This window comes from Bufo bufo, chromosome 6 (assembly GCF_905171765.1).
Source record: "Bufo bufo chromosome 6, aBufBuf1.1, whole genome shotgun sequence".
NCBI lineage: Eukaryota > Metazoa > Chordata > Amphibia > Anura > Bufonidae > Bufo > Bufo bufo.
Window position 1 is genome coordinate 407381392 of NC_053394.1, and position 25819 is coordinate 407407210.

Here is a 25819-nt window from a genome sequence, read left to right on the forward strand (position 1 = left end):
ATTTCTACTGTGTGGGGGACACTAAAGGGCTGGGACCGGACATGTGTAGATGGGCACTGGGCGCAGTTAGAGGCTTGGCTTAGTATTATAGAATATGCTGAGGCGCACATAGCTCCTCCGTTCCTCTGTAATTAGGGTTTACATCCCAAAGCTTCTTCATAAACTGGTTGTGGGGGTTTGAAATTCATACAGAGGCTGCAGATAGTAGTGAGTCAGAGTGGTACTTTAATATCCCCCTATGTGAATCAGAAAATGACGGGCATTTAATGTGTATCTGTATGTCACCAAAGCTTTTGAGATGTCATCGTGATATATAAAAGGTATTGAACGTTGGGGGTACGAGGTCCTAGATCTCCGCCTACCACAAAAATGAGGAGAATAAATGGGATCACACGGTTTGAAAATCGTAAGCATCGTCCACCTGGTTTTAAAAATATGTTCGATAAGGGTCCATTCACACGTCCACAAAATGGGTCTGCATTCTTTCCGCAATTTTGCGGAACTGGTGTGGACCCATTCATTTTCAATGGGGCCGCAAAAGATGCGGACAGCACACAGTGTGCTGTCCGCATCCGCACTTCTGTTCCGTGGCCCCGCAAAAAATAAAACATATCCTATTCTTGTTCGTAGACAGGGGAGGAGCAGGGGATCAGCACTATGACAGAGGAGGACACAGGAGGCCAGGGACCAGCACTATGATTGTGGAGGAGACAGGAAACAGGAGGCCGGGGAGCAGCACTATAATGATGGAGGAGACAGGACAGGAGCCTGGGACCAGCATGATGATAGTGGAGGAGGCAGGACACACGATGATGGTGGAGGAGGCAGGACACAGGAGGCCGGGGATCAGCACTATGATGGTGGAGGAGGCAGGACACAGGAGGCTGGGGACCAGCAATATGATGGTGGAGGAGACAGGACACACAAGACCCGGGAGCAGCACTATAATGGTGGAGGAAACAGGAGCCAGGGACCAGCACTACGATGGTGGAGAAGACAGGACAGGATCTGAGGACCAGCACTATGATGGTAGAGGAAACAGGACACAGGAGGCCGGGTACTAGCACTATGATAGTAGAGGAAACAGGACACAGGAGGCTAGGGAACAACACTAAGATAGTGGAGACAAGACACAGAAGGGAGTGGACCAGCACTATGATAGTGGAGGAGACAGGAAAGGAGGCCAGGAACTAGCACTATGATGGTGGAGGAGACACGACAAGAGGCCAGGAACCAGCACTATAATGGTGCAGGAGAAAGGACATGAGTCGGGGACCAGCACTATGATGGTGGAGGAGGCAGGACACAGGAGTCTGGGGATCAGCACTATAATGGTGGAGGAGGCAGGACAGGATCCGGGGACAAGCACTATGATGGTGGAGGAGACAGGACACAGGAGGTCGGGAACAGCACTATGATGGTGAAGGACGCAGGATATAGGAGGCCAGGACCAGTGCTATGATGGTGGAGAAGGAAGGGGAGGAGCAGGGGACCAGCACTATGATGATGGAAGAGACAGGACAGGAGCCAGGGACCGGCACTATGATGGTGGAGGATACAGGACACAAGAGGCCTGGGACCTGCACTATGATGGTGGAGGAGACAGGACACAGGAGGCTGGGGACTAGCAATATGATGGTGGAGGAGGCAGTACAGGAGCCAGGGACCAGCACTATGATAGAGGAGGAGAGAGGACACAAGATGTCGGGGACCTGCACTATGTTGGTGGAGGAGGCAGGACACAGGAGGCCGGGGACCAGCACTATGATGGTGGAGGACACAGGAGGTCGGGGACCAGCACTATGATGGTGGAGGAGACATAACACAAGAGGCTGGAGACAAGCATTATGATGGTGGATGAGGCAGGACACAAAAGGCACTTAAAAGGGCATTAATATTATTAAGGGACACTAATGAGGGCATTGCTATTACTGGGGATACTATTAATTCTGGGGGGTGCTACTGGGGGCATTATTAATTTTGGGGGCACTAATTGGGGCATTATTAATTCTGGGGGTCCTAATTGAGGCATTAATATTAATGGAGGGCACTACTGGGGGTATTAATATTATTGAGGGGCACCAATGGGGGCATTATTAATTCTGGGAGCCACATTATGACATAGCGACTTAACACCCAGTGTTAAGCCACGCTACCACAACCACACCTACTTTGGGGTCTGGCTTAACTTGGCCGGTATTTTTTGTTGGTAAATGTGGCAATCCTAGATACAAATGGCCAGGGACCAGCACTATGATGGTGGAGGAGACAGGAGGCAAGAGATTAACACCATAATAGTGGAGAAGACAGGAGGCCTGGGACCAGCACTATGATGGTAGAAAAGACAGGAGGCTAGGGACCAGCACTATGATAGTGGAGGCAAGACACAGAAGTCGGGGACTAGCACTATTATGGTGGAGTAGACAGGACACAGGAAGACGGGGACCAGCACTATAATGGTGGAGAAGACAGGACAGGAGGCCAGGAACCAGCACTATGATAGTGGAGAAGACAGGACAGGACCTGGAAACGAGCACTATGATGAAGCAGGAAGCAGGATACAGGAGGCTGGGGACCTGCACTATGATAGTGGAGGAGGCAGGACACAGGAGGCTGGGGAACAGCACTATGGTGGTGGAGGAGACAGGACACAGGAGGTCAGGGACCAGCACTATGATGGTGGAGGAGACAGAACACAGGAGGTCAGGGACCAGCACTATGATGGTGGAGGAGACAGGACACAGGATGCCGGGGACTAGCACTATGATGGTGGAGGAGACAGGGCACAGGAGGCTGGGGACCAGCACTATGATGAAGCAGGATACAGGAGGCTGGGGACCTGCACTATGATAGTGGAGGAGGCAGGACAGAGGAGGCTGGGGAACAGCACTATGGTGGTGGAGGAGACAGGACACAGGAGGTCGGGGACCAGCACTATGATGGTGGAGGAGACAGAACACAGGAGGTCAGGGACCAGCACTATGATGGTGGAGGAGACAGGACACAGGATGCCGGGGACTAGCACTATGATGGTGGAGGAGACAGGACACAGGAGGTCGGGGACCAGCACTATGATGGTGGAGGAGACAGAACACAGGAGGTCGGGGACCAGCACTATAATGCTGGAGGAGACAGAACACAGGAGGCTGGGGACCAGCACTATGATGGTGGAGGAGACAGGACACAGGAGGTCGGGGATTAGCACTATGATGGTGGAGGAGACAGGACACAGGAGGTCAGGGACCAGCACTATGATGGTGGAGGAGACAGGACACAGGAGGTCAGGGACCAGCACTATGATGGTGGAAGAGACAGTACAGGAGCTGGGGACCAGAACTATGATGGTGGAGGAGACAGAACACAGGAGGCTGGGGACCAGCACTATGATGGTGGAGGAGACAGAACACAGGAGGCTGGGGACTAGCACTATGATGGTGGAGGAGACAGGACACAGGAGGTCGAGGTCCAGCACTATGATGGTAAAGGAGACAGGACACATGAGGTCGGGGATCACCACTATGATGGTGGAGGAGACAGGACACAGGAGTCGGGGATCAGCACTATGATGGTGGAGGAGGCAGGACACAGGAGGTCGGGACCAGCACTATGATGGTGCAGGAGACAGGACACAGGAGGTCGGGGACCAGCACTATGATGGTGGAGGAGACAGGACACAGGAGGTCGGGACCAGCACTATGATGGTGGAGGAGACAGGACACAGGAGGTCGGGGACCAGCACTATGAAGGTGGAGGGGACAGGGCAGGAGCAGGGGCCCCTTCTATGATGGTGGAGGAGGCAGGACAGGAGCAGGGGCCCCTTCTATGATAGTGGAGGAGGCAGGACAAGAGCAGGAGCCACTTCTAAGATTCCATCACACAGGATAGAGTCCTTCTACTATACAGCAGATAAATAATGGCTGCAGAGCAGGAGAAAAGTCCTTCCAGTACCAGTCTCCAGCCTCCAGCTGCCATCCCATCACTTACTTTAACCTCCTAGGAGTGAAAGGGTTAATGACCCCTTTGCCCCAGTAATCCTCAAAGACAATGGCGGTGACTGTACACATATCTCCACCTGCACCGCTGGACACTGCATGTATCGGGGAGGAAAGAGACTAGTGTGCTAAAGGACTTTTCATGATGTCATCACCATGTGATCATGTGTAGGAGGAGTCAGACTCCAGTCTGCACTGCTGGAGCAGGTAAAGGACCTGTGATGATGTCATGACCATGTGACTATGTTTTCTTAGGAGCATATAATAGATAACATCGCTCCCAACCGTCCCAGATCCGGCGACTCAGTCCCGGGACCATGGAACAGTTTCAGCATTTCTACTGTGTGGGGACACTAAAGGGGTGGGGTGGGATTGGACATCTATGGATGTGCATTAGGCGGAGTTAGAGGCTTGGCTTAGTATTATAAAATATGCTGAAGCGCACATAGCTCCTGAGTAGAGTTGAGCGGACACCTGGATGTTCAGGTTCGACGGGTTTGGCCGAACTTCACAAAAAAGTTCAAATTCGGGACCCGAACTTGACCCGAACCCCATTGAAGTCAATGGGGACCCGAACTTTTGAACACTAAAATGGCTGTAAAAATGTCATGGAAAGGGCTAGAGGGCTGCAAATGGCATCAAAATGTGGTTAAGAGCATGGCAAGTGCTCTTCAAACAAATGTGGATAGAGAAATGACTTTAAATAACATAAAATATGTAAAAATAAAAAATAATAATCTTGATCTAGGAGGATGAGGTCTATATAGAGTAGGAGGTTGAGAAAGCGGTGGATGTGGCAGTGGATGTGGAATCGGCGGTGGAGGAGGAGGAGTTAGCTTACACTGCTTTTTGGTTTTAATTTTTTTAATATTTTTTTAAATTAGTGTACACCCCAAAACATTGGGAAATATTACCTGTGATAACCCCCTCCAGTCGTGCTAAACACACGTTAAGACAATACACTGGCTGCAGGGCAGGCCAGCACCTCCAAGAGGTAAAGGGCAAGCTCAGGCCATGTGCCCAATTTGGAGACCCAGAAGTTGCAGGGGCTGACCCCTGTCAGTCAGTACGTGTAGGCGTGTGCACACTTACTGCACCACCATGTCGCACGTCCCTGTGATCTTCACGATCCAATTGGATATCTGCTCTATCAACTTTCGATGTTCTTTTATGCGCCTAATATGGTGATCACGGGTGGAGGGGAATCAGGGTTCCAGGACGGAGAGGGAGCCTGAGAAAAGAATACCACATGCAAGGGAGGTGAATGGATGAAATTAAATGTAATCGAGCAGAAATGTGGGACAAAGTATTGAAGCATAAGCTTCCAAGTTAAGGAGGGGGCACGCGGAAATTATCCACTCCCGACTCGGGGAGGTAGTGACGATAAATAACAATACAGGACTCTTAAGATGCCCTTTTATTGGAATGATTAATAAAAAATTATAGGGAATGTCACTGGGGTATTTTTGATTTGGAAACGTTAGCCAGGAGAGGCCCTGCTGCCACTTTGTTGACTCTAGATAACTTCTGCCTGATCGCACGTCCCTGTGACGTCCACCATCCATTTGGATATCTTCTCTATCAACTTTCGATGTTCTTTTCTGAGCCTACCATGATGATCACGGTTATCAGCGAATCAGGGTTCCACGCCGGAGAGGGAGCGTGAGAAAGAGAGACCTCATCCAAGGGAGGATTAATTGTTTCAAATTAAAAATGATAGAGCGGAAATATGGGACAAAGTATTAAAGCGTAAATGTGGGACAACTTTTTAAAGTTTAAGCATTGAATGAAAGGCGGTGGCGCGCATCAATTAACCCCTTAAGGACTGAGGACGTACCGGTACGCCATGTTTGCCGAGTCCTTAACCCCTTAAGGACTCGGCCCTATTTCACCTTCTAGACTTGGCCATTTTTTGCAAATCTGACCAGTGTCACTTTAAGTGCTGATACCTTTAAAATGCTTTGACTTATCCAGGCCATTCTGAGATTGTTTTTTCGTCACATATTGTACTTCATGACACTGGTAAAATGTAAAGTAAAAAAAATTCATTTTTATTTATACAAAAATACCAAATTTACCAAAAATTTTCAATTTCTCTACTTCTATAATACATAGTAATACCTCCAAAAATAGTTATTACTTTACATTTCCCATATGTCTACTTCATGTTTGGATCATTTTTGGAATGATATTTTATTTTTTGGGGATGCTACAAGGCTTAGAAGTTTAGAAGCAAATCTTGAAATTTTTCAGAAATTTTCAAAAACCCAATTTTTAGGGACCAGTTCAGATCTGGTCACCTTGCGAGGCTTACATAATAGAAACCACCCAAAAATGACCCCATTCTATAAACTACAGCCCTCAAGGTATTCAAAACTGATTTTCTAAACTTTGTTAACCCTTTAGGTGTTCCACAAGAATTAATGGAACATAGAGATACAATTTCAAAATTTCACTTTTTTGCCATATTTTCCATTTTAATAATTTTTTTCCAGTTACAAAGCAAGGGTTAACAGCCAAACAAAACTCAATATTTATGGCCCTGATTCTGTAGTTTACAGAAACACCCCATATGTGGTCGTAAACTACTGTACGGGCACACGGCAGGGCGCAGAAGGAAAGGAATGCCATACAGTTTTTGGAAGGCAGATTTTGCTGGATTGTTTTTTTGACACCATGTCCCATTTGAAGCCCCCCTGATGCACCCCTAGAGTAGAAACTCCATAAAAGTGACCCCATGTAAGAAACTACACCCCTCAAGGTATTCAAAACTGATTTTACAAACGTTGTTAACCCTTTAGGTGTTCCACAAGAATTTATGGAAAATAGAGATACAATTTCAAAATTAAACTTTTTTGGCATATTTTCCATTTTAATAATTTTTTCCAGTTACAAAGCAAGGCTTAACAGCCAAACAAAACTCAATATTTATGGCCCGGATTCTGTAGTTTACAGAAACACCCCATATGTGGTCGTAAACTACTGTACGGGCACACGGCAGGGCGCAGAAGAAAAGGAATGCCATACGGTTTTTGGAAGGCAGATTTTGCTGGACTGTTTTTTTTTACACCATGTCCCATTTGAAGCCCCCTGATGCAACCCTAAAGTAGAAACTCCAAAAACGTGGCCCCATTTCAGAATCTACACGATAGGGTGGCAGTATTGTTGGTACTAGTTTAGGATACATATGATTTTTATAGATAAAATATGATTTTCAAGATAACAAGAAATAGCTGTTTTGGCACCGTTTATATTTTTTGTTATTTACAACATTCATCTGACAGGTTAGATCATGTGATATTTTTATAGACCAGGTTGTCACGGATGCGGCGATACCTAATATTTTTTTATTTATGTAAGTTTTACACAATGATTTCTTTTTTTAAGCAAAAAAATTTTTTTTTTGTGTTACCATAGTCTGAGAGCCATAATTTTTTCAGTTTTTGGGCGATTACCTTGGGTAGTGTATGATTTTTGCGGGATGAAATGACGGTTTTATTGGCACTATTTTGGGGTGTGTGTGACTTTTTGATCGCTTGCTATTACACTTTTTGTGATGCAAGGTGACAAAAAATGGTTTATTTAGCACAGTTTTTTATTTTAATTTTTTTACGGTGTTCATCTAAGGGGTTAGGTCATGTGATATTTTATAGAGCCGGTTGATACGGACGCGATGATACCTAATATGTATACTTTTCTTTTATTTATGTAAGTTTTACACAATGATTTCATTTTTGAAGCAAAAAAAAATCATGTTTTAGTGTTTCCATAGTCGGAGAGCCGTAATTTTTTCAGTTTTTGGGTGATTACCTTAGGTAGGGTATGATTTTTGCGGGATGTAATATGTATACTTTATTTTTCACCAATTTTTTTTAACTTTATTTGGGAAAAATTAAGTTTTTGTTTATTTTTACATAGTAACATAGTACATAAGGCCGAAAAAAGACATTTGTCCATCCAGTTCGGCCTGTCATCCTGCAAGTCGTTCCAGAGGAAAGCAAAAAAAATTCTGTGAGGTAGAAACCAATTTTCCCCACTTTAGGGGAATAAAAAATTCCTTCCCAACTCCAATCAGGCAATCAGAATAACTCCCTGGATCAACGACCCCTCTCTAGTAGCTATAGCCTGTAATATTATTACTCTCCAGAAATACATCCAGGCCCCTCTTGAATTCCTTTATTGTACTCACCATCACCACCTCCTCAGGCAGAGAGTTCCATAGTCTCACTGCTCTTACCGTAAAGAATCCTCTTCTATGTTTGTGTACAAACCTTCTTTCCTCCAGACGCAGAGGATGTCCCCTCGTCACAGTCACAGTCCTGGGGATAAATAGATGATGGGAGAGATCTCTGTACTGACCCCTGATATATTTATACATAGTAATTAGATCTCCCCTCCTCTGGACACTCTCCAGCTCTGCTATGTCTGCCTTGTTCACAGGAGCCCAGAACTGTACACAGTACTCCATGTGTGGTCTGACCAGTGATTTGTAAAGTAGTAGGAATATGTTCTCATCACGGGCATCTATGCCCCTTCTGATGCAACCCATTATCTTATTGGCCTTGGCAGCAGCTGCCTGACACAGGTTTTTGCAGCTTAGTTTGCTGTTTATTAAAATTCCTAGATCCTTTTCCATGTCAGTGTTACCGAGTGTTTTACCATTTAGTATGTACGGGTGACTTGCATTATTCCTTCCCATGTGCATAACCTTACATTTGTCAGTGTTAAACCTCATCTGCCACTTATCTGGCCAAGCCTCCAGTCTATCCAGATCGCTCTGTAGTAGTATACTGTCCTGTTACTTGAAACTTTGAATTTTTTTTGGGGAAAACTATTTCTTCAACTTTTTTTTTTTCACTTTACTTTTTGTCCCACTTTGGGACTTGAACTTTTGGGGATCTAATCCTTTACAGTGCCTTCCAATACTTTTGTATTGGAATGCATTGGCTGTATGAGTAATACTGTGTGTATTACTCATACAGCTTCCGGCCTGTAAGATCCAGGGGGCTGGATCTCACAGGCTCGTCACCGGACGGCAGCGCAGATGCCTAAGGAAGGCATCACTCTGCCTTCCATGCCATCGGGTCCCCCCTACAGCCCAATGGGGACCCGATGGAACTACCACCGCCGCCGCACCAGGTAAAAGCCGCAAACCGCAGGTCTGAATTGACCTGCGGTTTGCAACGATCGCCGACAAAGGGGGGTCGCGGGACCCCCCCCCCGCGCATTTAGCCGAGGTGCCTGCTCAATGATTTGAGCAGGCACCGGGTTCCGATCACCGCCCGCCAGGCGGCGGTGATCGGTATTATACATGACATACCGGTACGTCATGGGTCCTTAAGGACTCGGGAACCATGCCGTACCGGTACGTCATGGGTCCCTAAGGGGTTAAGGACCCAGGGCGTACCTAAGTTTAAAATTACATTGAGGCGCGGCGAGGGTTAATCGAAACAGGGCATTCAGCGGGCATCCTGTAACAACGCCGGGGGGGTCAATTCAGACCTGCGGTTTGCGGTTTTACCTTATCCGGCGGGCGGCGGTGCCATCGGGTCCCCATGCGGCTGTAGGGGGGACCCGATGGCATGGAAGGCAGCGCGATGCCTTCCTTAGGCATCTGCGCTGCCTTCCGATGATGAGCCTGTGAGATCCAGCCCTCTGGATCTCACAGGCCGGAAGCTGTATGAGTAATACACACTGTATTACTCATACAGCCAATGCATTCCAATACAGAAGTATTGGAATGCATTGTAAAAGGGACTAGACCCCAAAAAGTTGAAGTCCCAAAGTGGGACAAAAAAATAAAGTAAAAAAAAGTTTAAAAAATAAAGTTTCCCCCCCAAAAAATTTAAAGTTTGAAGTAAAAATAATCACCAAAACATCATTTTCCCCAAATAAAGTTAAAACAAATTGGTAAAAAATAAGGAAAAAAAAAAAGGTTTACATATTAGGTATCGCCGCATCCGTATTGACCGGCTCTATAAACATATCACATGACCTAACCCCTCAGATAACCACGGTAAAAAATAAAAACTGTGCTAAATAAACCATTTTTTTGTCACCTTACATCACAAAAAGTACAACAGCAAGCGATCAAAAAGGCGTTTGCCCACCAAAATAATACCAATCTAACGTCACCTCATCCCGCAAAAAATGAGCCCCTACCTGAGACAATCGCCCAAAAAATAAAAAAAAACTATGGCTCAGAATATGGAGACACTAAAATATAATTTTTTTGGTTTTAAAAAAGCTGTTATTGTGTAAAACTTACATAAATAAAAAAAAGTATACATATTAGGTATCGCCGCGTCTGTATCGACCGGCTCTATAAAAATATCACATGACCTAACCCCTCAGATGAACACCGTAAAAAATAAAAAATAAAAACTGTGCTAAATAAACAATTTTTTGTCACCTTACATCACAAAAAGTGTAATAGCAAGCGATCAAAAAGTCACACGCACCCGAAAATAGTGCCAATAAAACCGTCATCTGATCCCACAAAATATTAGACCCTAGCCAAGATAATCGCACAAAAACTGAAAAAACTATGGCTCTCAGATTATGGAGACACTAAAACATGATTTTTTTTTTGTTTCAAAAATATTATTGTGTAAAACTTACATAAATAAAAAAAAGTATACAGTCGTGGCCAAAAGTTTTGAGAATGACACAAATATTAGTTTTCACACAGTTTGCTGCTAAACTGCTTTTAGATCTTTGTTTCAGTTGTTTCTGTGATGTAGTGAAATATAATTACACGCACTTCATACGTTTCAAAGGCTTTTATCGACAATTACATGACATTTATGCAAAGAGTCAGTATTTGCAGTGTTGGCCCTTCTTTTTTAGGACCTCTGCAATTCGACTGGGCATGCTCTCAATCAACTTCTGGGCCAATTCCTGACTGATAGCAACCCATTCTTTCATAATCACTTCTTGGAGTTTGTCAGAATTAGTGGGTTTTTGTTTGTCCACCCGCCTCTTGAGGATTGACCACAAGTTCTCAATGGGATTAAGATCTGGGGAGTTTTCAGGCCATGGACCCAAAATGTCAACGTTTTGGTCCCCGAGCCACTTAGTTATCACTTTTGCCTTATGGCACGGTGCTCCATCGTGCTGGAAAATGCATTGTTCTTCACCAAACTGTTGTTGGATTGTTGGAAGAAGTTGCCGTTGGAGGGTGTTTTGGTACCATTCTTTATTCATGGCTGTGTTTTTGGGCAAAGTTGTGAGTGAGCCCACTCCCTTGGATGAGAAGCAACCCCACACATGAATGGTCTCAGGATGCTTTACTGTTGGCATGACACAGGACTGATGGTAGCGCTCACCTTTTCTTCTCTGGACAAGCCTTTTTCCAGATGCCCCAAACAATCGGAAAGAGGCTTCATCAGAGAATATGACTTTGCCCCAGTCCTCAGCAGTCCATTCACCATACTTTCTGCAGAAGATCAATCTGTCCCTGATGTTTTTTTTGGAGAGAAGTGGCTTCTTTGCTGCCCTTCTTGACACCAGGCCATCTTCCAAAAGTCTTCGCCTCACTGTGCGTGCAGATGCGCTCACACCTGCCTGCTGCCATTCCTGAGCAAGCTCTGCACTGGTGGCACTCCGATCCCGCAGCTGGATCCTCTTTAGGAGACGATCCTGGCGCTTGCTGGACTTTCTTGGACGCACTGAAGCTTTCTTAACAAGAATTGAACCTCTTTCCTTGAAGTTCTTGATGATCCTATAAATTGTTGATTGAGGTGCAATCTTAGTAGCCACAATATCCTTGCCTGTGAAGACATTTTTATGCAATGCAATGATGGCTGCACGCGTTTCTTTGCAGGTCACCATGGTTAACAATGGAAGAACAATGATTTCAAGCATCACCCTCCTTTTAACATGTCAAGTCTGCCATTTTAACCCAATCAGCCTGACATAATGATCTCCAGCCTTGTGCTCGTCCACATTCTCACCTGAGTTAACAAGACGATTACTGAAATGATCTCAGCAGGTCCTTTAATGACAGCAATGAAATGCAGTGGAAGTTTTTTTTGGGATTAAGTTAATTTTCATGGCAAAGAAGGACTATGCAATTCATCTGATAACTCTTCGTAACATTCTGGAGTAGATGCAAATTGCTATTATAAAAACTTAAGCAGCAACTTTTCCAATTTCCAATATTTATGTAATTCTCAAAACTTTTGGCCACGACTGTACATATTAGGTATCGCAGCTTCCGTAATAACTTGCTCTATAAAAATATCACATGACCTAACCCCTCAGGTGAATACCGTAAAAAAATAAAAACGGTGTAAAAAAAGCAATTTTTTGTCACCTTACATTACAAAAAGTGTAATAGCAAGCGATCAAAAAGTCACACGCACCCCAAAATAGTGCCAATAAAACCATCATCTCATCCCGCAAAAATCATACCCTACCCAAGGTAATCGCCCAAAAACTGAAAAAATTATGGCTCTCAGACTATGGAAACACTAAAACATGATTTCATTTGTTTTAAAAAAGAAATCATTGTGTAAAACTTACATAAATAAAAAAAAAGTATACATATTAGGTATCGCAGCATCCGTGACAACCTGGTCTATAAAAATATCACATGATCTAACCTGTCAGATGAATGTTGTAAATAACAAAAAATAAAAACGGTGCCAAAACAGCTATTTCTTGTTACCTTGCCTCACAAAAAGCGTAATATAGAGCAACCAAAAATCATATGTACCCTAAACTAGTACCAACAATACTGCCACCCTATCCAGTAGTTTCTAAAATGGGGTCACTTTTTTGGATTTTCTAATCTAGGGGCACATCAGGGGGGCTTCAATTGGGACATGGTGTAAAAAAAAAACAGTCCAGCAAAATCTGCCTTCCAAAAACCTTATAGCATTCCTTTCCTTCTGCGCCCTGCCGTGTTCCTGTACAGCAGTTTACGACCACATATGGGGTGTTTCTGTAAACTACAGAATCATGGCCATAAATATTGAGTTTTGTTTAGCTGTTAACCCTTGCTTTGTAACTAGAAAAAAAATATTAAAATGGAAAATCTGCCAAAAAAGTGAAATTTTGAAATTGTATCTCTATTTTCCATTAATTCTTGTGGAACACCAAAAGGGTTAACGACATTTGTAAAATCTGTTTTGAATACCTTGAGGGGTGTAGTTTCTTAGATAAGGGTCACTTTTATGGAGTTTCTACTCTAGGAGTGCATCAGGGGGGCTTCAAATGGGACATGGTTTAAAAAAACACAGTCCAGCAAAATCTGCCTTCCAAAACCCGTATGCATTCCTTTCCTTCTGCGCCCTGCTGTGTGCCCGTACAGTAGTTTACAAACACATATGGGGTGTTTCTGTAATCTACAGAATCAGGGCTATAAATATTGAGTTTTGTTTGGCTGTCAACCCTTGCTTTGTAACTGGAAAAAAAAAATTAAAATGTGAAATTTTTAAATTGTATATCTATTTACCATTAATTAGTTTTTTTTTTATAAATAAAAATTTATTTTTTGGACTCCATTTTACCAGTGTCATGAAGTACAATATGTGACGAAAAAATGTATTAATATGTATTATGGAAGTAGAGAAATTGAAACTTGGAAATTTGCTAATTTTTGGCAAATTTGTTTTTTTTTATAAATAAAAATGAATTTTTTGGACTCCATTTTACCAGTGTCATGAAGTACAATATGTGACGAAAAAACAATCTCAGAATGGCCTGGATAAGTCAAAGCGTTTTAAAGTTATCACCACATAAAGTGACACTGGTCAGATTTGCAAAAGATGGCCTGGTCCTGAAGGTGAAAATGAGCCTGGTCCTTAAGGAATTAAAAGGGTTGTCCGCTTTTTTTTTAGTATGAGTGCTGCCTTCTCTGCTCTGTTTACATGCTCATTACTGCAAATGCTACGGCGAGCAGGTGAACAGAACAGAAAAAGTAGCTCTCATATGAGTGCTACCATCTCTTCAAATAGCTGATCGTCTGGGGTGCCGGAGGACCCTGGCTGATATGATATTGATGACCTATCCTGAGGATAGGTCATCAGTATTAAAAAGAGGAAAACCCCTTTAACAGTAGGACTGGAGGGAAGGGGGGGGGATTTAAATATTTGCCTTGGGCAGCAGAAAAGCTAGGTGCACCTGCGCTGAGTGAAAGGGGCGGGGGGGGGGGCCCAAGCTGAACTCTTGCACCAAGGCCCATGAGCCTTTAGCTACGCCCCTGGGTGTGCCTGTTGGGTCTTCTTGATGAGGAGCAGTAGCACCATCATCATACTGTATATGTATATGGCTATGTGAGATTCCTTTCCTAGCATATAGAACGATAGTGATGAGATGGATGGACTGGAGACTTCCGAGCCTTGCTCAGTGGCTTAATATATTTAAACAATTATCACCTATAAACCTATTTTTAAAAACAGAACGTGTTCTGACAAATTCCATATAGTCAGGAATCCATAGTGGCTTCATGGTTCTAAGGCATTATTGTGACAGCTAAAGAATGGATATACATTAGAAAAGAAAATGTTAATTAATGATTTATAACAAGTTTTGAGACACAGTGAACAGGCCGTTCCCCTATCTGCTCCTCAGGTTTATTACAAGGTTTTGTTTAAGAAAATGATATTCAGGGGCTGCTAATAGCTTAAAACTAGAGAGCGAAGTTTTGCAAAATTTGATTCAGCAACTTCGCCAAAGTTAGCCAAGTAATTTGATTAATTACGAATTAATATGTCGCGAATCACTATAAATCGGATGTGGCACTCACCACCAGTCCTCCATACTCGAACCTGACCATCATAGGATCCCAAACAGAATGTTAATTTGTTGCTAAACTTAATACGGTTCCAGGTCATAGCAATCCAGGATTCCCCTTCATGTCATCACCGATGGTGGCTGACTGTCAATAGCAGGATATGTAATGGGCACCATGACAGCAAATTTTCTTCTGCTAGGCTTCTAGAAATGTCCTGGCAGAGACATGGGTGTGTAATGAAGGGGATGCCTATGTCTGGATGGTAAAGAACAATGCTGTGGGAGCTACTCGTGCTTGTTGGCAGACTAAGTGTCATGACCCGGGTTGTATTCGAACCGGGATCTTCCTGGTCTCTTAAACCATAGCCTTACCTGTTGTGCTACAGAAGAGATCTAGACTTTGGGAATGTCCTTACTGTGTTCAACACTACATCATACTCTCTAGCTCCACCTGCTGCCAGCTGTGGACAATTCTCAATCTGGACAGCCTTTAAATAGGAAGTGAGGACATCACTCAGTGCCCGTTTATTTGGATTTCTTCCCTGGGTGTTTTGACTTCAGTGATCTTCCTTGTATTGAACTCCTGCCTGATATCCCGACTATTCTACAGCCTGCTGATTTTGTACCTTGCCGCCAGATCGTGAATGACCTTAGCCTGCCTGACTCTTCTCCGGATTTTGATTGTGAACTATTTGCCTGACGACGCTTTGCCTGGATCTCAAGCACACTACTTCCACTTCGGACACTACCTTTTGCAGGTACCTTACATAATAAACGGGCCACAATGGCAGTGGACCCTGCTGAGATTGTTAAGGCGATTACACGTCAGGGACAATTGATCGGAGCTCATGAACAGCATCTTTCTTCCCTGGACGCCAAGTTAGATGAACTTTGCACCATGCTCAAATCTTGTTTGCCTGGTTCCTCTGCAACGGTTCAGACTCCGGATCCTACTCCTGCTACGGTCCAACCCGCCTCTTCTGTACCACCAAAACTTCCCTTGCCTGACAAGTTTGGTGGTGATACTGAGGACTGCAGAGGCTTTTTAAATGTTTGCCGCTTGCATTTCCGCAACAACCCTGCGACTTTTAGCACTTCGTCTGCCAAAGTGACTTTTGTAATTTCCTTGTTAAAGGGGAAGGCCCTGGCCTGGGTCTCTCCTTATTTGGAACGCAGCGATCCTGTACTCCAAGATGCTGAAAAATTTCTGGCCTCTCTCCAGATTGTATTTGACAAGCCAGGTAGAGTTTCTGCAGCTGAGTACTCCCTCTTGGACATACAACAAGACACCAGATCTGTGGCACAGTATGCTATTGAGTTCCGTACCCTTGCTGCTGAAACAAATTGGGACTCAAGGGCATTACGTGCAGCCTTCCGAAAGGGTCTTACGGATCGCATCAAGGACGAATTAGTCTATAAAGATCTCCCAGAAGACCTTGAGAAATTCATAGAGCTGTGTGTTCGTCTGGATGTCCGGTACCATGAAAGGTGCCAAGAGAGACTTAGAACCCGCAAGTTTCCTAGGCCAGTTTACCGTTTGGCCCCTAACTTCCAAGCACCACCTCAGCCAGAACCTGAAACCTCTGTTGAACCCCAGACACCTGTGGAACCCATGGAGGTGAGCCGTCTCCACCTAACTGAGTCAGAGAAACAAAGGAGGCGTTCATTGGGCCTATGCCTGTACTGCGGACTTAAAGGACATTTAGTATCTGTCTGCCCCTCCCGTCCAGTAAAAGGCAGGGTCTAACCAGTGTTGGAGGAGCTGGCTTAGACCTTACAGGTAGATCCTCCAAGACCAAGATTACTGTTCCGACTACTATCCATTTATCTTCTAAGCTTGTTTTCTGTGAGGCTTTTGTGGATTCCGGAGCTGCGGGTATATTCTTGGACTACACTTTTGCAAGAAAGAACAACATCCCGTTTGTTCCTAAGTCTAGACCCCTGAACATTACCACCCTGAATTGACAGCCCTTGGGAGATGGTATTGTGAAAATCGAGACTACGACAATCACCCTGCAGGTAGGCCTCCTCCACAAAGAGGAAGTTGTCTTGTCTCTTATTGATTCTCCGCTTCTGCCTATCATCCTTGGTTACCCATGGTTACAACTTCACAACCCCTCTTTTGATTGGGAAAATGGAGAACTAACCTCCTGGGGATCGTCCTGTCGCCTTCGCTGTTTGTCTCAATCCAAAAGACTTTCTGCTTGCATGTTGGCTCCTGTGACTATCCCACCTACCTTGCCTCGTGAATACCATGACTTTGCAGACGTATTTTGCAAACAAAAGGCAGAGGTGTTACCCCCACATCGTCCTTTTGACTGTACAATTAAATTGATTCCCGGAGCACCTCTTCCCAAAGGAAAGACCTACCCCCTGTCTCTGCCCGAACAAAACTCTATGGAGGAATACGTAAGAGACAACTTGGAAAGAGGTTTTTTCCGACCCTCTTCTTCTCCAGTAGGGGCAGGTTTCTTCTTCGTTGAAAAGAAAGATGGGGGCCTTCGACCATGCATAGACTATCGGGGGTTAAATCAAATCACCGTAAAGGACTCCTACCCTTTGCCACTCATTCTTGAACTATTTGATGTACTTAAAGGGGCTGTTATATTCTCCAAGCTAGACCTACGAGGGGCTTATAACCTGATTCGAATTAATGAGGGGGACGAGTGGAAGACAGCATTCAACACTCGTAATGGACACTTTGAATATTTGGTCATGCCATTTGGCTTGTGTAACGCACCTGCTGTCTTTCAACGTTTCATGAATGAAATTTTTCATGATTTCAGCAACCGTTTTGTGATCATCTACTTGGACGACATTTTAATCTTTTCCAAGACTCTTCCAGAGCACATCTCGCATGTGAAACAGGTATTACTACGGCTTAGAGAAAACCATCTTTATGCAAAGATCGAGAAATGCAGTTTCCATCAAAGCTGTATTCCTTTCCTTGGGTACATCATAAGTGCTGACGGTTTCCAAATGGACCCTCAAAAACTTTCCGCTGTCTTGCAATGGCCCCAACCGACCACTTTAAGAGGACTCCAAAGCTTTTTAGGATTTGCAAATTACTACAGACGCTTCATTAAGAGTTTTGCCTCCATTGCGGCACCCCTTACTGCCATGACTAAGAAGGGTACAAATTGCAAGGCGTGGTCTTCAGAAGCAAAATCAGCTTTCCAGCGATTAAAGGACATGTTCAGTAAAGCTCCAGTTCTTCAGCATCCAAATCCTGACCTCCAGTACATTGTTGAGGTTGATGCCTCTGAGGTTGGAGCAGGTGCCGTACTCTCCCAGAGACAGCCAGAGTCTGGTAGAATCCATCCAGTAGCTTTTTTCTCTAGAAAGTTTTCTCCGGCAGAGATGAATTATGATGTTGGGAATCGAGAACTACTGGCCATCAAATTGGCATTGTCTGAATGGCGACATCTTCTGGAAGGGGCTTCCAAACCTTTTACTATCCTCACTGACCATAAAAACCTACTGTATCTTCAGACTGCTAGACGTCGGAACTCTCGTCAGGCTCGATGGGCTCTGTTTTTCTCCCGTTTTAATTTTGTCCTTTCTTACGTTCCAGGGCATAGAAACAAAAAAGCCGATGCTCTTTCCAGACAGTTCGCTTCCTCTGAAGAAGATCAACCAGCCGAGCAGTATATAATCCCACCTCACAAAATTGTCGCACAGATCTCTACGGCCCTTTCCCAACAGCTACAAGAAACCCAGAATCGTGTTCCCCAGGGCTTGAAGATACCACCAGGTCGCCTGTACGTAGCCCCTAGTCTCAGAAAACCTATACTCCTCTGGGCACATAATGGCGCGTTATCCGGTCATCCTGGTGTCACCATCACTCTTAAGACCTTGCAGCGTCATGTCTGGTGGCCTCGTATGAAAAAGGATGTTACTGACTATGTGGCTGCCTGCCCAACTTGTGCTGCTAATAAAGTACCCCGCACATTACCTGCTGGACTGTTACATCCACTTCCGGCACCTCGCCAGCCTTGGACCCATTTGACCATGGACTTCATTGTAGACTTACCCAAGTCCGAGGGCATGACTGCTATATGGGTCACAGTGGATCGCTTTTCCAAAATGTCTCATTTTGTGCCGATTCCGGGATTACCTACAGCAAAAGCACTGTCCACTCTTTTCCTTTCCCATATTGTAAGACATCATGGCATACCTACCAATGTCATCTCAGACCGCGGATCCCAGTTCGTTTCCCGATTCTGGAGAGCGTTCTGCAAGAAACTGGGGGTAACGCTCTCACTCTCTACCTCACATCACCCTCAAACTGATGGTCAAACCGAACGCATGAACCAGACCCTAGAAACCTACCTTCGACATTATGTCAATGCCTTACACTCCAACTGGTCTGAGTATTTGCCTTTAGCTGAGTTCGCCCTAAATTCCCGTTAGCACAGTGCTCTTCATACCACACCATTCTACGCAGCCCTAGGCTATCACCCTCAGACTTTTCCCCTACTTCAGCCTTCTTCTGGTGTACCAGCAGCAGATCAGCGGGTGAAAAATATTCTACTACATTGGAAGAAGATTCGTTTATTACTACGGAAATCATCAGGCAAGTACAGGCTTTTTTCCAACAGACGAAGACGCCATATACCTCCATATGTGGTGGGGGACAGAGTTTGGCTATCAACCAAGTATGTGAGACTGAAACAACCTTCTACCAAATTAGGCCCTCGATTCATTGGTCCTTACAGGATCATTGCTCGAGTTGGACCAGTTTCCTATCGCTTAAGATTACCTTCTTCTCTCCGGATACATCCCGTGTTCCACGTTTCACTCCTCAAAAAAGCTATTTTCAACCGCTACTCCAGATCACAACAGCTACCTCCTCCTGTTCTTGTTGATGGACAAAATGAGTTTGAAGTCTCCAAGATTCTTGATTCCAGAAGACAGGGCCGTGGCCTTCGGTATCTGGTTCATTGGAAGGGGTATCCTGTCACAGACCGCTCCTGGGTTCCAGCCAAAGATCTGCATGCCCCTTCTCTTATACGAGACTTCCATACCTCGTTTCCCACTAAGCCCCGCTAGGCCCCCGGAGGGGTCCATTGGGGAGGGGGCCCTGTCATGACCCGGGTTGTATTCAAACCGGGATCTTCCTGGTCTCTTAAACCATAGCCTTACCTGTTGTGCTACAGAAGAGATCTAGACTTTGGGAATGTCCTTACTGTGTTCAACACTACATCATACTCTCTAGCTCCACCTGCTGCCAGCTGTGGACAATTCTCAATCTGGACAGCCTTTAAATAGGAAGTGAGGACATCACTCAGTGCCCGTTTATTTGGATTTCTTCCCTGGGTGTTTTGACTTCAGTGATCTTCCTTGTATTGAACTCCTGCCTGATATCCCGACTATTCTACAGCCTGCTGATTTTGTACCTTGCCGCCAGATCGTGAATGACCTTAGCCTGCCTGACTCTTCTCCGGATTTTGATTGTGAACTATTTGCCTGACGACGCTTTGCCTGGATCTCAAGCACACTACTTCCACTTCGGACACTACCTTTTGCAGGTACCTTACACTAAGGCCTCATGCACACGACCGTTTTTGTGGTCCGCATCCGAGCGGCATTTTTTTTGAGGACCCATTCACTTCAATGGGGCCCAAAAGATACGGACACAGCACTCCGTGTGCTATCCGCATCCGTTGCACCGTTCCGTGGCCCCGCTAAAAAAATATAGCATGTCCTATTCTTGTCTGTTTTGCGGACAAAAATAGGCATTTCTACAATAGGACAAATTGCGGAAGGCACGGTCGTGTGCATGAGGCCTAAACGATTCTCTCTACTGGTGGAATATGTGGGCCCTCCGGAGCCTGTTCTCCATATGTGTGTGTGCTTACAATACCACCTAACAGCGAGGCCAGACCAGACTAGCTGGCAGGCAATTTGCTGAAATGAACATCCTGCTTCTCTCATTCCAATGATGCCCCCCCTCTGAAAATCTTAGAAATTAGTAAAATATCTTAGAGCGCATTGTAGAGGCATGACTAATTGTCAATGATGTCATAAAGAGGTACACTACTCAAAAGTGACCACTGAGAGCTTTTTTATAGAGCAGAAGCACCTCTTCACCCTCTTAACCCTCCGACCCAGTGTGTAATCATCTCATCTGTAATCATTTACATATCTGCCCTAAACATAACTGCAGGGTGAGTTTTTCAGCAATCTGACATTTGTATCTTAGGTGTACTATCTGTCTTTCTAGAGAGGAACATAAAGGGTTAGTGATGACTGTGCTCTATGTTCTAATGTGGATGTGCACATGTATGGGGGTTTGGGTGGGACAAAAACACCACACTACAAGTTTCAGAAAACATATGCAGTTTCTGTCCTCGGAGATCCTTGACATGATCATCACTGCCTATATATACTTTTCTGGTGATAGACGTAAAGCAGTGTCACGGCCTTTGCTGTGTGCGCCGTGACACTTTTGCCACACTTGCAGTTGCCGTTGGCAACGTGTTGGCTGGTGTGTGCACTTCCCCTTTAAGTTGTAGCCCCCCTCTGTCTGGTGCTGTAAGGGTTAACTCCCTGACTGGGTGTGATCACTTGGCTTTTATCTCTTGTGGCTTCCTGGCTGGAGTCAGTTGTACTTCAGCTGTCATTGGTGCTAGAGCTCTGCTCCAGTCCAGGGTGTTCTATCTGCCCAGTACTTGAGGGCCACCTTGTAGGACATCAATGTCATCTGCGATGTCATTCCTTTGTCTCCCTTGTATCCTCTATGTACCCAATCTCACTTGTTGTTTGGTGTGGGTTTATGTTCAGGGTTTGTTTTACATCTTGTTTGTTGTTACATGTCTGGGATGTTGTTGGTGTTTGTCCCTACATGTGTGCAAGATGTTTCCCTGTGTGTGTTTTCCCTCCGGAAGGGGGTTGGTTTCCCGGAGGGGTGAAGCATAAGTCTGTATGCAGTGCACTTTGCTGTATGGGGCCTAGGCAGTATCAGGAGTGCTGGATACCTGTGTGTGGAGTTGTTTGTATGGTATCCTATTTGGTGTGTGGGCACCTGTACTTATGCACTGTTTCCAGTCTTGGTGGCTGCGGCAGGTAAGTGTGTTTCTGGTGTTCTTACCTGCCGACTCTGTTGCTGCATATGGTCTTTTTCTTTCCCTGCTGCTAGGCCATTTGAGACTCCTGTTCATCCGTGTCTGGGAAGAACAGGTCGTCTCTCCCCTGCTCCGTTGTGATGCATTTGTACAGAAAACCGCAGCACTCTCCAGCCTTGTATTTCCAAAGGTTTATTCACCAGCAAAAGTGCGACGTTTCGACCTGTGTAGTCTTTTTCAAGCCTTGAAAAAGACCACACAGGTCGAAACGTCGCACTTTTGCTGGTGAATAAACCTTTGGAAATACAAGGCTGGAGAGTGCTGCGGTTTTCTGTACAAATGCATCTATAACTGGGGGAGTTCAGGACTGACTCCCAACACGGCTGGCACCACCCCATAAAGGGACGGTATTTATCGCTTTCTTGCTGTGCTGCTACACTTTGTTTTTTATTTGCTGCTCCTTTGTGAGGGATTATCAGTGCGACTCAGGGCCAAAGGTATCCTGGTATGAGCCGTCCTACCATCCAGGTCCGCTCATACGGTGAGGAGTTAGGGACGCTTCAGGAGGTGACCTGCTCCCTGATTCCGGCGTCCTGGCCTAGCTGCTTCCCCTTTATACCGGATATTATACGGTGGGGGTTTTTCTCCACTCCCCACCATGACAAGCAGACTTCTTTGAGGCAGCCATTTAATCTGAGGCCCAATGTAATACTATTTAGTTTCATCAACACAAAATTATGTTTACTGCTTGACCTAAATGCTCATTATCTAATTTATCATGTTATTAAGATGTACTTATAAAATTTAACAATAAATATTGTATTGAAGTGATTGATACTTGGTGTTATCTGTACTCTATCAGGCGTAATTATCAATCCGTGCTCTATCTTGCATTCTCTCTCTCTTGTATGACATGTGGCTTTACTTTGCATGTATTTTTCTATCTTTAATTGTTCTATTTCACAATAGCAAAAAAATGAAAATAGCTTTTCCCACCATGTATTATGATGGTCAACAAGATGACTTCTGAGTAAAACATTTCCCTCATCCTGAACAGGAACATGGCTTCTCCTCTGTGTGAATTCTGTGATGTCAACATCTGAGTAAATGGTTTCTTCCCAGCGTGATTTATTTGATGTCTAAAAAGATCTGATCTCTGAATAAAACATTTCCCACATTCCGAACATGAGAATGGCTTCTCCCCTATGTGAATTCTCTGATGAATGAGGTATGATTTATCTGTAAAACATTCCCACATTCTAACCCCTTAGTGACCAAGCCTTTTTGGTCACTTTAGCAGAGAATAACAAATCTGTAATGGTTTTGCACATCCAAGTAATTCTGACAATGTTTTTTTTAATCATATATTGTACTTAATTTAGGTGGTAAACACATACAATTGTACAATAGTTTTTCAAGAATGTATGAATGAATTTAGCTTCTCCCCTGTGTGACTTCTCTTAAGTCTAACAAGATATCTATTTATAGCAAAACATTTCCCATGTTCTGAACATGAAAATGACTTCTCCTAGCCTTGCTCAGTGGAGTCTTGAAGGCGGGAAATGCAGGACCTCAGTTTGCATCAATATCTTTTGTTTTCGCTGCAGATGAAGAGGGTTAAAAGCTTGACCACTTCATATGATGCAAGGGGAGCAGCAACGCAGCCGAGGCCAGTGAGAGAAGGAGCAGGGAGCCAGAGCCAGGAAGCAGGTAAAAAAACTTCCCTTCACAGTTCTGTCCATGGAAGGGGGTTTGCCCAAAAAAAAAAAAGGCCAAAGTACACAACTCCTTTATAGAGTTAGTACAATGATCACCTATAAAAGGACATCTCCTAACAAATTCCACAAAGTCTGGGATCCATGGTGGGATCTAAAGAATGAAGAAAGAGGCCCAAACACAAGGACATACATTATAAAAGAAAAACTTTAATAGTCATTGGTAACAACAAGTTATGAGACACGAGAACAGAGAAGAGACATTTCCTCATCTGATCCTCATGTTTGTTACAAGGGTTTAACTAAAAAACGGATTTCCAATTAATGAAATATACTATCACATGCTGCTATATACTCCCATCTGTATTTATTTCCAGTACACAATATTTCAATTTGTTATTGTCTTATAGCCTCTCAGTACTGCTCCTATAGAGAAGACTATTAGGAGGCCTTCTCTTCTGATTCTTTATCTCCTCAAGACATAAATAGGAGATAAAGGTGATTAAAGATTTTTAAGATTTAGAAAAAAAAAGACACCTTTACCCATATTTTATTGTTGATCACCAGCACTCATTCAATACAGGAGATCATTGCTCTATGCACCCATATAAATTTGGTAGCTGAAAGCAAGGTCCCATTTTGCTGCCCATCAGTACTATTTCATTCTGATGCAGCAATGTCAAAAGGAGTATTCTGTTAGATTAAAGCCAGTTATTGACTGCTGTAAAAACATGTATGGAAAGTCACTAACGGGCTGAACATGAAGATGGCTTCTCTCCTATGTGAGTTTTTTTATGTTTAACAAGATGTGGTTCATGATAAAAACATTTCCCACATTCTGAACATGAATATGGCTTCTCCCCTGTGTGAATTTTCTGATGTGTAACAAGAGATGATTTTTGCTAAAAACATTTCCCACATTCTGAACATGAAAATGGCTTCTCCCCTGTGTGCATTCTTTGATGTCTAACAAGTTTCTGTTCATATCTATAATATCTCCCACATTCTGAACATGAAAATGGCTTCTCCCCTGTGTGAATTTTTTGATGTCTAACAAGATATTTTTTTAAAGCAAAACATTTCCCACATTCTGAACATGAGAATGGCTTCTCCCCTGTGTGCATTCTCTGATGTTTAACAAGAGATGATTTTTGCTGAAAACATTTCCCACATTCTGAACATGAAAATGGCTTCTCCCCTGTGTGAATTCTCTGATGTACAACAAGAACTGATTTATCACTAAAGCATTTCCCACATTCTGAACATAAAAATGGCTTCTCCCCTGTGTGAATTCTCTGATGTACAACAAGAACTGATTTATCACTAAAGCATTTCCCACATTCTGAACATGAAAATGGCTTCTCCCCTGTATGAGTTATTTGATGTCTAACCAGATATTGTTTTCCAGCAAAGCATTTCCCACATTCTGAACATGAAAATGGATTTTCCCCTGTGTGAATTCTCTGATGTTTAACAAGAGATGATTTTTGCTGAAAACATTTCCCACATTCTGAACATGAAAATGGCTTCTCCCCTGTGTGAATTCTCTGATGTACAACAAGAACTGATTTATCACTAAAGCATTTCCCACATTCTGAACATGAAAATGGCTTCTCCCCTGTGTGCATTCTTTGATGTCTAACAAGTTCCTGTTTATATCTATAATATCTCCCACATTCTGAACATGAAAATGGCTTCTCCCCTGTATGAGTTATTTGATGTCTAACCAGATGATGTTTTTCAGCAAAGCATTTTCCACATTCTGAACATGAAAATGGCTTTTCCCCTGTGTGAATTCTCTGATGTGTAACAAGAGATGATTTTTGCTGAAAACATTTCCCACATTCTGAACATGAAAATGGCTTCTCCCCTGTGTGAACTCTCTTATGTTTAACAAGATTCGGTTTTCTAGCGAAACATTTCCCACATTCTGAACATGAATAGGGCTTCTCCCCTGTGTGAATTCTCTGATGTGTAACAAGTTCCAATTCATAACTATAACATTTTCCACATTCTACACATAAAAATGGCTTCTCTCTTAAGTGAGCTGTTTGACTTTCACTACTTTGTGACTTTGTGATTTTTATGTGACTTTTATTTTGTGTTATAGTCTGTGACGATTTAGAAGATTGGACCTGTTTAAAAGGATCAGATGATACATTTTTCTTGTGAATGGATGAGGATATATCTTGGATAAAGGCATGTTCTTCATATGTATCTTGTGTGATACCACAAACCTCTACTTTAAAATCAGAAGATATCAGTTGTGCCTCTGAGTTCCTGGTACAGTCACCTGCCAAGAACA

General features: G+C 43.9%; 1 pseudogene; it reads right to left on the reverse strand.

The window, feature by feature from the left end:
* The window catches only part of LOC121005796, a 119726-nt pseudogene that overhangs the window by 42352 nt on the left and 51555 nt on the right, over window positions 1–25819 (reverse strand).